Genomic DNA, 13975 nt, shown 5'->3' with positions numbered 1-13975 from the left:
ATTACTAGAGTATTGGTCCAGCAATTTTTTTTGCTTCTTTGGGCCATGGAAAAATATATTAATCAATAACGATTATAACATTTAGATATATGGGACGAATGATGGATATAACAACTAGACTTAGGTATTTTATGTACCTCGTTCACATTTTAATTTTTTTAAAATTCCTAAATTAAAAAAAAAATTCAGCAACCAATTTTTAATCTAAGTTGAGCTAATAAAAAAGTTTCATTATTAGAATATAGGCTCATTAATTTTTTTTTTAAGTGGGTTAAGTTCCAAATTATTAATGAGCCTACATTCTAATAAAATGAAACTTTTTTATTAGCTCAACTTAGATTAAAAATTGCTTGCTGAATTTTTTTTTAATTTAAGAATTTAAAAAAATTAAATTGTGAGCGAGGTACATAAAATACCTAAGTCAAGTTGTTATATCCGTCATTCGTCTCATATATCTAAATGTTATAATCGTCATTGATTAATATATTTTTCCATGGCCCAAAAAAGCAAAAAAAAATTGCTGGACCAATACTCTAGTAATTTCAAATTTTTTTTACAGGCTCAATTAAACAAAAAATTAATAAATTCATTTTTTAATTCATAAAAGTTAGTTTCTATTAGCCTAACAAAATTGAAAAATTAGTTGCCCATAGTTTTAAATTTTCCTTTGGGCAATAAATAAAACACACAAATTGTGAGTTAAATAAATAAAACACTAAGGTCTAGATGTTGCATCCGTTTAACATTGAACTCAAAGATTGAAACAAAGTCGAAACTCCTCAACAATTTTGTTTTTAATTTAGATTACTTTGAATGTGGGTATGCTCTGAATTGTCTCTTATGTCTAGCTAAAAAAAAAACCTTAACAAAATTTAAAAAGGTTATTTTTTTATTATTCCAATTAAATAAAAAATTTAATGTGCCATTATTCTTATAATTTGAAACTTAACCCACTTTAAAAAAAAAAAAAAATTTAATGAGCCTATATTCTAATAAAATGAAACTTTTTTATTAGCTCAACTTAGATTAAAAATTGTTTGCTGAATTTTTTTTTTAATTTAAGAATTTAAAAAAAATTAAATTGTGAGCGAGGTACATAAAATACCTAAGTCAAGTTGATATATCCGTCATTCGTCTCATATATCTAAATGTTATAATCATCATTGATTAATATATTTTTCCATGGCCCAAAAAAGCAAAAAAAATTGCTGGACCAATACTCTAGTAATTTCAAATTTTTTTACAGGCTGAATTAAACAAAAAATTAATAAATTCATTTTTTAATTCTTAAAAATTAGTTTCATTAGCCTAACAAAATTGAAAAATTAGTTGCCCATATTTTTAAATTTTCCTTTGGGCAATAAAAAAAATTTAAAAAACACACAAATTGTGAGTTAAATATATAAAATACCAAGGTCTAAAACTTGCATCCGTTTAACATTGAACTCAAAGATTGAAACAAAGTCAAAACTCCCCAACAATTTTATTTTTAATTTAGAGTACTTTAAATGTGGGTATGCTTTTAATTGTCTCTTATGTCTAGCTAAAAAAAAAACCTTAACAAAATTTAAAAGGTCATTTTTTTATTATTCCAATTAAATAAAAAATTTAATGAGCCATTATTCTTATAATTTGAAACTTAACCCACATAAAAATAAAAGTTAATGAGCCTATATTTTAATAAAATGAAACTTTTTTATTAGTTCAACTTAGATTAAAAATTGGTTGCTGAATTTTTTTTTAATTTAAGAATTTAAAAAAAATTAAATTGCGAGTGAGGTACATAAAATAACTAAGTCTAGTTGTTATATCCATCATTGGTCTCATATATCTAAATATTATAATCGTCATTGATTAATATTTTTTTCCATGGCCCAAAAAAGCAAAAAATTAATGGACCAATATTCTAGTAATTTCAAAGTTTTTTATCGGCTCAATTAAACAAAAAATTAATGAATTCATTTTTTACTTCTTAAAAATTAGTTTTTATTAACCTAAAAAAATTGAAAAATTAGTTGCCCATATTTTTAAAATTTCCTTTGGGTAATAAAAGAAATATTTAAAAAACACACAAATTGTGAGTTAAATAAATAAAACACCTAGATCCAAAAGTTGCATCCGTGTAACATTGAACTCAAAGATTGAAACAAAGCCAAAACTCCTCAACAATTGTATTTTTAATTTAGAGTACTTTAAATATGGGTATGCTCTTAATTGTCTCTTATGTCTAGCAAAAAAAAAAACTTAACAAAATTTTAAAATGTTATTTTTTTTATTATTCCAATTAAATAAAAAATTTAATGAGCCATTATTCTTATAATTTAAAACTTAACCCACTTAAAAAAAAATTTAATGAGCCTACATTTTAATAAAATGAAACTTGTTTATTAGCTCAACTTTGATTAAAAATTGGTTGCTGAATTTTTTTTTTAATTTAAGAATTTAAAAAAAAATAAATTGTGAGCGAGGTACATAAAATACCTAAGTCTAGTTGTTATATCCGTCATTCTTCTCATATATCTAAATATTATAATCATTATTGATTAATATTTTTTTTCCATGGCCCAAAAAAGCAACAAAAAGTTAATGGACTAATACTCTAGTAATTTCAATGTTTTTTACAGGCTCAATTAAACAAAAAATTAATGAATTCATATTTTAATTCTTAAAAATTAGTTTTTATTAACCTAAAAAAATTGAAAAATTTGTTGCCCATATTTTTAAATTTTCCTTTGGATAATAAAAAAATATTTAAAATTAAATAAATAAAACATCTAGGTCTAAAAATTGCATCCGTTTAACATTAAACACAATGACTGAAAAAAGGTCGAAATTCCCCTACAATTTTATTTTTAATTTAGAGTACTTTAAATGTGGGTATGCTCTTAATTGTCTCTTATGTCTAGCTAAAAAAAAACCTTAAGAAAATTTAAAAAGGTTATTTTTTTATTATTCCAATTAAATAAAAATTTAATGAGCCATTATTCTAATAATTTGAAATTTAACCCACTTAAAAAAAATTAATGAGCGTACATTCTAATGAAACGAAATTTTTTTATTAGCTCAACTTAGATTAAAAATTGCTTGCTGAATTTGTTTTTAATTTAACAATTTAAAAAAAAAAATAAATTCTGAGTGAGGTACATAAAATACCAAAGTCTAGTTGTTATATTTGTCATTCGTGTCATATATCTAAATATTATAATCATCATTGATTAATATATTTTTCCATGGCCCAAAAAAGCAAAAAAAAATTACTGGACCAATATTCTAGTAATTTCAAATTTTTTTATAGGCTCAATTAAACAAAAAATTAATAAATTCATTTTTAAATTCTTAAAAATTAGTTTTTATTAACCTAACAAAATTGAAAAATTAGTTGCCCATATTTTTAAAATTTCCTTTGGGTCATAAAAGAAATATTTAAAAAACACACAAATTATGAGTTAAATAAATGAAACACCTAGGTCTAAAAGTTGCATCGTGTTACATTAAACTCAAAGATTGAAACAAAGTCAAAACTCCTCAACAATTTTATTTTTAATTTAGAGTACTTTAAATATGGGTATGCTCTTAATTGTCTCTTATGTCTAGAAAAAAAAAACTTAACAAATTTTTAAAATGTTATTTTTTTATTATTCCAATTAAATAAAAAATTTAATGAGTCATTATTCTTATAATTTGAAACTTAACCCACTTAAAAAAAAATTAATGAGCCTACATTCTAATAAAATGAAACTTTTTTATTAGCTCAACTTAGATTAAAAATTGCTTCCTGAATTTTTTATTAATTTAAGAATTTAAAAAAAAATAAATTGTAAGCGAGATACGTAAACTACCTAAGTCTAGTTGTTATATTCGTCATTCGTCTCATATATCTAAATATTATAATCGTCCTTGATTAATATTTTTTTCCATGGCCCAAAAAAGCAAAAAAAAATTAATGGACCAATACTCTAGTAATTTCAATGTTTTTTACAGGTTCAATTAAACAAAAAATTAATGAATTCATATTTTAATTCTTAAAAATTACTTTTTATTAACCTAACAAAATTAAAAAATTAGTTGCCCATATTTTTAAGTTTTCCTTTGGATGATAAAAAAATATTTAAAATTAAATAAATAAAACACCTAGGTCTAAAAGTTGCATCCGTTTAACATTAAACACAATGACTGAAAAAAAGTCGAAATTCCCCTACAATTTTATTTTTAATTTAGAGTACTTTAAATGTGGGTATGCTCTTAATTGTCTCATATGTCTAGCTAAAAAGAAAACCTTAAGGAAATTTAAAAAGGTTATTTTTTTATTATTCCAATTAAATAAAAATTTAATGAGCCATTATTCTAATAATTTAAAACTTAACCCACTTAAAAAAAAATTAATGAGATAAAATGAAACTTTTTTATTAGCTTAACTTAGATTAAAAATTGCTTGCTGAATTTGTTTTTAATTTAAGAATTTAAAAAAAAAATTAAATTCTAAGCGAGGTACATAAAATACCTAAGTCTGGTTGTTATATCCGTCATTCGTCTCATATATCTAAATGTTATAATCGTCATTGATTAGTATATTTTTCCATGGCCCAAAAAAGCAAAAAAAATTGCTGGACTAATAATACTCTAGTAATTTCAAATTTTTTTAACACGCTCAATTAAACAAAAAATTAATAAATTCATTTTTTAATTCTTAAAATTTAGTTTTTATTAACCTAACAAAATTGAAAAATTAGTTGTCCATATTTTTAAAATTTCCTTTGGGTCATAAAAGAAATATTTAAAAAACACACAAATTATGAGTTAAATAAATGAAACACCTAGGTCTAAAAGTTGCATCGTGTTACATTAAACTCAAAGATTGAAACAAAGTCAAAACTCCTCAATAATTGTATTTTTAATTTAGAGTACTTTAAATATGGGTATGCTCTTAATTGTCTCTTATGTCTAAAAAAAAAAAAACTTAACAAATTTTTAAAATGTTATTTTTTTATTATTCCAATTAAATAAAAAATTTAATGAGTCATTATTCTTATAATTTGAAACTTAATCCACTTAAAAAAAAATTAATGAGCCTACATTCTAATAAAATGAAACTTTTTTATTAGCTCAACTTAGATTAAAAATTGCTTCCTGAATATTTTATTAATTTAAGAATTTTAAAAAAAAATAAATTGTAAGCGAGATACGTAAAATACCTAAGTCTAGTTGTTATATCCGTCATTCGTCTCATATATCTAAATATTATAATCGTCTTTGATTAATATTTTTTTCCATGGCCCAAAAAAGCAAAAAAAAATTAATGGACCAATACTCTAGTAATTTCAATGTTTTTTACAGGTTCAATTAAACAAAAAATTAATGAATTCATATTTTAATTCTTAAAAATTACTTTTTATTAACCTAACAAAATTAAAAAATTAGTTGCCCATATTTTTAAGTTTTCCTTTGGATGATAAAAAAATATTTAAAATTAAATAAATAAAACACCTAGGTCTAAAAGTTGCATCCGTTTAACATTAAACACAATGACTGAAAAAAAGTCGAAATTCCCCTACAATTTTATTTTTAATTTAGAGTACTTTAAATGTGGGTATGCTCTTAATTGTCTCATATGTCTAGCTAAAAAGAAAACCTTAAGGAAATTTAAAAAGGTTATTTTTTTATTATTCCAATTAAATAAAAATTTAATGAGCCATTATTCTAATAATTTAAAACTTAACCCACTTAAAAAAAAAATTAATGAGATAAAATGAAACTTTTTTATTAGCTTAACTTAGATTAAAAATTGCTTGCTGAATTTGTTTTTAATTTAAGAATTTAAAAAAAAAATTAAATTCTAAGCGAGGTACATAAAATACCTAAGTCTGGTTGTTATATCCGTCATTCGTCTCATATATCTAAATGTTATAATCGTCATTGATTAGTATATTTTTCCATGGCCCAAAAAAGCAAAAAAAAATTGTTGGACTAATACTCTAGTAATTTCAAATTTTTTTAACACGCTCACTTAAACAAAAAATTAATAAATTCATTTTTTAATTCTTAAAATTTAGTTTTTATTAACCTAAAAAAAATTGAAAAATTAGTTGCCCATATTTTTAAAATTTCCTTTGGGTCATAAAAGAAATATTTAAAAAACACACAAATTATGAGTTAAATAAATGAAACACCTAGGTTTAAAAGTTGCATCGTGTTACATTAAACTCAAAGATTGAAACAAAGTCAAAACTCCTCAACAATTGTATTTTTAATTTAGAGTACTTTAAATATGGGTATGCTCTAATTGTCTCTTATGTCTAGAAAAAAAAAACTTAACAAATTTTTAAAATGTTATTTTTTTATTATTCCAATTAAATAAAAAATTTAATGAGTCATTATTCTTATAATTTGAAACTTAACCCACTTAAAAAAAAAATTAATGAGCCTACATTCTAATAAAATGAAACTTTTTTATTAGCTCAACTTAGATTAAAAATTGCTTCTTGAATTTTTTATTAATTTAAGAATTTAAAAAAAACTAAATTGTAAGCGAGATACGTAAAATACTTAAGTCTAGTTGTTATATCCGTCATTCGTCTCATATATCTAAATATTATAATCGTCCTTGATTAATATTTTTTTTCCATAGCCCAAAAAAGCAAAAAAAAATTAATGGACCAATACTCTAGTAATTTCAATATTTTTTACAGGTTCAATTAAACAAAAAATTAATGAATTCATATTTTAATTCTTAAAAATTACTTTTTATTAACCTAACAAAATTAAAAAATTAGTTGCCCATATTTTTATGTTTTCCTTTGGATGATAAAAAAATATTTAAAATTAAATAAATAAAACACCTAGGTCTAAAAGTTGCATCCGTTTAACATTAAACACAATGACTGAAAAAAAGTCGAAATTCCCCTACAATTTTATTTTTAATTTAGAGTACTTTAAATGTGGGTATGCTCTTAATTGTCTCATATGTCTAGCTAAAAAGAAAACCTTAAGGAAATTTAAAAAGGTTATTTTTTTTATTATTCCAATTAAATAAAAATTTAATGAGCCATTATTCTAATAATTTAAAACTTAACCCACTTAAAAAAAAATTAATGAGATAAAATGAAACTTTTTTATTAGCTTAACTTAGATTAAAAATTGCTTGCTGAATTTATTTTTAATTTAAGAATTTAAAAAAATAAATAAATTCTGAGCGAGATACATAAAATACCTAAGTCTGGTTGTTATATCCGTCATTCGTCTCATATATCTAAATGTTATAATCGTCATTGATTAGTATATTTTTCCATGGCCCAAAAAAGCAAAAAAAATTGTTGGACTAATACTCTAGTAATTTCAAATTTTTTTAACACGCTCAATTAAACAAAAAATTAATAAATTCATTTTTTAATTCTTAAAATTTAGTTTTTATTAACCTAAAAAAATTGAAAAATTAGTTGCCCATATTTTTAAAATTTCCTTTGGGTCATAAAAGAAATATTTAAAAAACACACAAATTATGAGTTAAATAAATGAAACACCTAGGTCTAAAAGTTGCATCGTGTTACATTAAACTCAAAGATTGAAACAAAGTCAAAACTCCTCAACAATTGTATTTTTAATTTAGAGTACTTTAAATATGGGTATGCTCTTAATTGTCTCTTATGTCTAGAAAAAAAAAAACCTAACAAATTTTTAAAATGTTATTTTTTTATTATTCCAATTAAATAAAAAATTTAATGAGTCATTATTCTTATAATTTGAAACTTAATCCACTTAAAAAAAAATTAATGAGCCTACATTCTAATAAAATGAAACTTTTTTATTAGCTCAACTTAGATTAAAAATTGCTTCCTGAATATTTTATTAATTTAAGAATTTAAAAAAAAAATAAATTGTAAGCGAGATACGTAAAATACCTAAGTCTAGTTGTTATATCCGTCATTCGTCTCATATATCTAAATATTATAATCGTCCTTGATTAATATTTTTTTCCATGGCCCAAAAAAGCAAAAAAAAATTAATGGACCAATACTCTAGTAATTTCAATGTTTTTTACAGGTTCAATTAAACAAAAAATTAATGAATTCATATTTTAATTCTTAAAAATTACTTTTTATTAACCTAACAAAATTAAAAAATTAGTTGCCCATATTTTTAAGTTTTCCTTTGGATGATAAAAAAATATTTAAAATTAAATAAATAAAACACCTAGGTCTAAAAGTTGCATCCGTTTAACATTAAACACAATGACTGAAAAAAAGTCGAAATTCCCCTACAATTTTATTTTTAATTTAGAGTACTTTAAATGTGGGTATGCTCTTAATTGTCTCATATTTCTAGCTAAAAAGAAAACCTTAAGGAAATTTAAAAAGGTTATTTTTTTATTATTCCAATTAAATAAAAATTTAATGAGCCATTATTCTAATAATTTAAAACTTAACCCACTTAAAAAAAATTAATGAGATAAAATGAAACTTTTTTATTAGCTTAACTTAGATTAAAAATTGCTTGCTGAATTTGTTTTTAATTTAAGAATTTAAAAAAAAAATTAAATTCTGAGCGAGGTACATAAAATACCTAAGTCTGGTTGTTATATCCGTCATTCGTCTCATATATCTAAATGTTATAATCGTCATTGATTAGTATATTTTTCCATGGCCCAAAAAAGCAAAAAAAATTGCTGGACCAATACTCTAGTAATTTCAAATTTTTTTAACACGCTCAATTAAACAAAAAATTAATAAATTCATTTTTTAATTCTTAAAATTTAGTTTTTATAAACCTAAAAAAATTGAAAAATTAGTTGCCCATATTTTTAAAATTTCCTTTGGGTCATAAAAGAAATATTTAAAAAACACACAAATTATGAGTTAAATAAATAAAACACCTAGGTCAAAAAGTTGCATCGTGTAACATTAAACTCAAAGATTGAAACAAAGTCAAAACTCCTCAACAATTGTATTTTTAATTTAGAGTACTTTAAATATGGGTATGCTCTTAATTGTCTCTTATGTCTAGCAAAAAAAAAAACTTAACAAATTTTTAAAATGTTATTTTTTTAATATTCCAATTAAATAAAAAATGTAATGAGCCATTATTCTTATAATTTGAAAGTTAACCCACCTAAAAAAAAAAATTAATGGGCCTATATTTTAATAAAATGAAACTTTTTTATTAGCTCAACTTAGATTAAAAATTGGTTGATGAATATTTTTTTTTAATTTAAGAATTAAAAAAGAAATTAAATTGTGAGTGAGGTACATAAAATAACTAAGTCTAGTTGTTATATCCATCATTCGTCTCATATATCTAAATATTATAATCGTCATTGATTAATATTTTTTTCCATGGCCCAAAAAAGTAAAAAATTAATGGACCAATATTCTAGTAATTTCAAAGTTTTTTATCGAGTCAATTAAACAAAAAAATTAATGATCTCGTTTTTTAATTCTTAAAAATTAGTTTTTATTAACCTAACAAAATTGAAAAATTAGTTGCTCATATTTTTAAAATTTCCTTTGGGTCATAAAAGAAATATTTAAAAAACACACAAATTATGAGTTAAATAAATAAAACACCTAGGTCAAAAAGTTGCATTGTGTAACATTAAACTCAAAGATTGAAACAAAGTCAAAACTCCTCAACAATTGTATTTTTAATTTAGAGTACTTTAAATATGGGTATGCTCTTAATTGTCTCTTATGTCTATAAAAAAAAAACTTAACAAATTTTTAAAATGTTATTTTTTTTAATATTCCAATTAAATAAAAAATATAATGAGCCATTATTCTTATAATTTGAAAGTTAACCCACCTAAAAAAAAAAAATTAAAGAGCCTACATTCTAATAAAATGAAACTTTTTAATTAACTCAACTTAGATTAAAAATTGGTTGCAAATTTTTTTTTTAATTTAAGAATTAAAAAAAAATAAATTGTGAGCGAGGTACATAAAATACCTAAGTCTAGTTTTATATCCGTCATTCGTCTCATATATCTAAATATTATAATTGTCATTGATTAATATTTTTTTCCATGGCCCAAAAAGCAAAAAAAAAATAATGGACCAATACTCTAGTAATTTCAATGTTTTTTACAGGTTCAATTAAACAAAAAATTAATGAATTCATATTTTAATTCTTAAAAATTAGTTTTTATTAACCTAACAAAATTGAAAAATTAGTTGCCCATATTTTTAAGTTTTCCCTTGGATGATAAAAAAATATTTAAAATTAAATAAATAAAACACCTAGGTCTAAAAGTTGCATCCGTTTAACATTGAACGCAAAGACTGAAAAAAAGTCGAAATACCTCTACAATTTTATTTTTAATTTAGAGTACTTTAAATGTGGGTATGCTCTTAATTGTCTCTTATGTCTAGCTAAAAAAAAACCTTAAGAAAATTTAAAAAGGTTATTTTTTTATTATTCCAATTAAATAAAAATTTAATGAGCCATTATTCTAATAATTTGAAACTTAACCCACTTAAAAAAAAAATTAATGAGCCTACATTCTAATAAAATGAAACTTTTTTACTAGCTTAACTTAGATTAAACATTGCTTGCTGAATTTGTTTTTAATTTAAGAATTTAAAAAAAAATTAAATTCTGAGCGAGGTACATAAAATACCTAAGTCTAGTTGTTATATCCGTCATTCGTCTCATATATCTAAATGTTATAATCGTCATTGATTAATATATTTTTCCATGGCCCAAAAAAGCAAAAAAAATTGCTGGACCAATACTCTAGTAATTTCAAATTTTTTTACAGGTTCAATTAAACAAAAAATTAATAAATTCATTTTTTAATTCTTAAAAATTAGTTTTTATTAACCTAACAAAATTGAAAAATTAGTTGCCCATATTTTTAAATTTTCCTTTGTGCAATAAAAGAAATATTTAAAAAACACACAAATTGTGAGTTAAATAAATAAAATACCTAGGTCTAAAAGTTGCATCTATGTAACATTGAACTCAAAGATTGAAACAAAGCCAAAACTCCTCAGCAATTGTATTTTTAATTTAGAGTATTTTAAATGTGGGTATGCTCTTAATTGTCTCTTATGTCTAGCAAAAAAAAAAACTTAACAAATTTTTAAAATGTTATTTTTTTATTATTCCAATTAAAAAAAATTTTAATTAGCCATTATTCTTATAATTTGAAACTTAACCCACTTAAAAAAAAAATTAATGAGCCTATATTCTAATAAAATGAAACTTTTTAATTAGCTCAACTTAGATTAAAAATTGGTTGCTGAATTTTTTTTAATTTAAGAATTAAAAAAAAAATTGCGAGCGAGGTAAATAAAATACCTAAGTCCAGTTGTTATATCCGTCATTCATCTAATATATCTAAATATTATAATCGTCATTGATTAATATATTTTTTTTCATGGCCCAAAAAAGCAAAAAAAATTAATGGACCAGTACTCTAATAATTTCAATGTTTTTTACAGGCTCAATTAAACAAAAAATTAGTGAATTTATATTTTAATTCTTGAAAATTAGTTTTTATTAACCTAACAGAATTGAAAAATTAGTTGCCCAAATTTTTAAGTTTTCCTTTGGATGATAAAAAAATATTTAAAATTAAATAAATAAAACACCTAGATCTAAAAGTTGCATCCGTTTAACATTGAACTCAAAGATTGAAACAAAGTCGAAACTCTTCAATAATTTTATTTTTTATTTAAAGTACTTTAAAAATTGGTTGCAGAATATTTTTTTTAATTTAAGAATTTAAAAAAAAAATTAAATTGTGAATGAGGTACATAAAATAACTAAGTTTAGTTGTTATATCCATCATTCGTCTCATATATCTAAATATTATAATCGTCATTGATTAATATTTTTTTCCATGGCCCAAAAAAGCAAAAAATTAATGGACCAATATTCTAGTAATTTCAAAGTTTTTTATCGGCTCAATTAAACAAAAAATTAATGAACTCATTTTTTAATTCTTAAAAATTAGTTTTTATCAACCTAACAAAATTGAAAAATTAGTTGCCCATATTTTTAAAATTTCCTTTGGGTCATAAAAGAAATATTTAAAAAACACACAAATTATGAGTTAAATAAATAAAACACATAGGTCAAAAAGTTGCATCGTGTAACATTAAACTCAAAGATTAAAACAAAGTCAAAACTCCTCAACAATTATATTTTTAATTTAGAGTACTTTAAATATGGGTATGCTCTTAATTGTCTCTTATGTCTAGCAAAAAGAAAAAACTTAACAAATTTTTAAAATATTATATTTTTATTATTCCAATTAAATAAAAAATTTAATGAGCCATTACTCTTATAATTTGAAACTTAACCCACATAAAAAAAATTTAATGAGCCTATATTGTAATAAAATGAAACTTTTTTATTAGACCAACTTGGATTAAAAATTGGTTGCTGAATTTATTTTTAATTTAAGAATTTAAAAAAAAAATTAAATTGTGAGTGAGGTACATAAAATAACTAAGTCTAGCTGTTATATCCATCATTCGTCTCATATATCTAAATATTATAATCGTCATTGATTAATATTTTTTTCCATGGCCCAAAAAAGCAAAAAATTAATGGACCAATATTCTAGTAATTTCAAAGTTTTTTATTGGCTCAATTAAACAAAAAATTACTGAATTTATTTTTTAATTCTTAAAAATTAGTTTTCTCTAACCTAACAAAATTGAAAAATTAGTTGCCCATATTTTTAAAATTTCCTTTGGGCAATAAAAGAAATATTTAAAAAACACAAAAATTTATGAGTTAAATAAATAAAACACCTAGGTCAAAAAGTTGCATCGTGTAACATTAAACTCAAAGATTGAAACAAAGTCAAAACTCCTCAACAATTGTATTTTTAATTTAGAGTACTTGAAATATGGGTATGCTCTTAATTGTCTCCTATGTCTAGCAAAAAAAAAAACTTAACAAATTTTTAAAATGTTATTTTTTTAATATTCCAATTAAATAAAAAATGTAATGAGCCATTATTCTTATAATTTGAAACTTAACCCACCTAAAAAAAAATTAATAAGCCTATATTCTAATAAAATGAAACTTTTTAATTAGCTCAACTTAGATTAAAAATTTGTTGCTGATTTTTTTTTTAATTTAAGAATTAAAAAAAAATTAATTTGTGAGTGAGGTACATAAAATAACTAAGTCTAGTTATTATATCTATCATTCGTCTTATATATCTAAATGTTATAATCGTCATTGATTAATATTTTTTAACATGGCCCAAAAAGCAAAAAAAAAATTAATGGACCGATACGCTAGTAATTTCAATGTTTTTTACAGGCTCAATTAAACAAAAAATTAATGAATTCATATTTTAATTCTTAAAAATTAGTTTTTATTAACCTAACAAAATTGAAAAATTAGTTGCCCATATTTTTAAGTTTTCCTTTGGATGATAAAAAAATATTTAAAATTAAATAAATAAAACACCTAGGTCTAAAAGTTGCATCCGTTTAACATTGAACTCAAAGACTGAAAAAAAGTTGAAATTCCTCTTCAATTTTATTTTTTATTTAGAGAACTTTAAATGTGGGTATGCTCTTAATTGTCTCTAATGTCTAGCTAAAAAAAAAACCTTAAGAAAATTTAAAAAGGTTCTTTTTATTATTCCAATTAAATAAAAATTTAATGAGCCATTATTCTAATAATTTGAAATTTAACCCACTTAAAAAAAATTAATGAGCCTACATTTTAATAAAACGAAATTTTTTTATTAGCTCAACTTAGATTAAAAATTGCTTGTTGAATTTGTTTTTAATTTAACAATTTAAAAAAAATTAAATTCTGAGCGAGGTACATAAAATACCTAAGTCTAGTTGTTATATTCGTCATTTGTGTGATATATCTAAATGTTATAATCATCATTGATTTATATATTTTTCCATGGCCCAACAAAGCAAAAAAAATTGCTGGACCAATACTCTAGTAATTTCAAATTTTTTTACAGGCTCAATTAAACAAAAAATTAATAAATTCATTTTTT

This window comes from Hevea brasiliensis, unplaced genomic scaffold (genome assembly GCF_030052815.1).
Source record: "Hevea brasiliensis isolate MT/VB/25A 57/8 unplaced genomic scaffold, ASM3005281v1 Scaf21, whole genome shotgun sequence".
Lineage (NCBI taxonomy): Eukaryota > Viridiplantae > Streptophyta > Magnoliopsida > Malpighiales > Euphorbiaceae > Hevea > Hevea brasiliensis.
Note: the sequence above shows the minus strand (reverse complement) of the source record.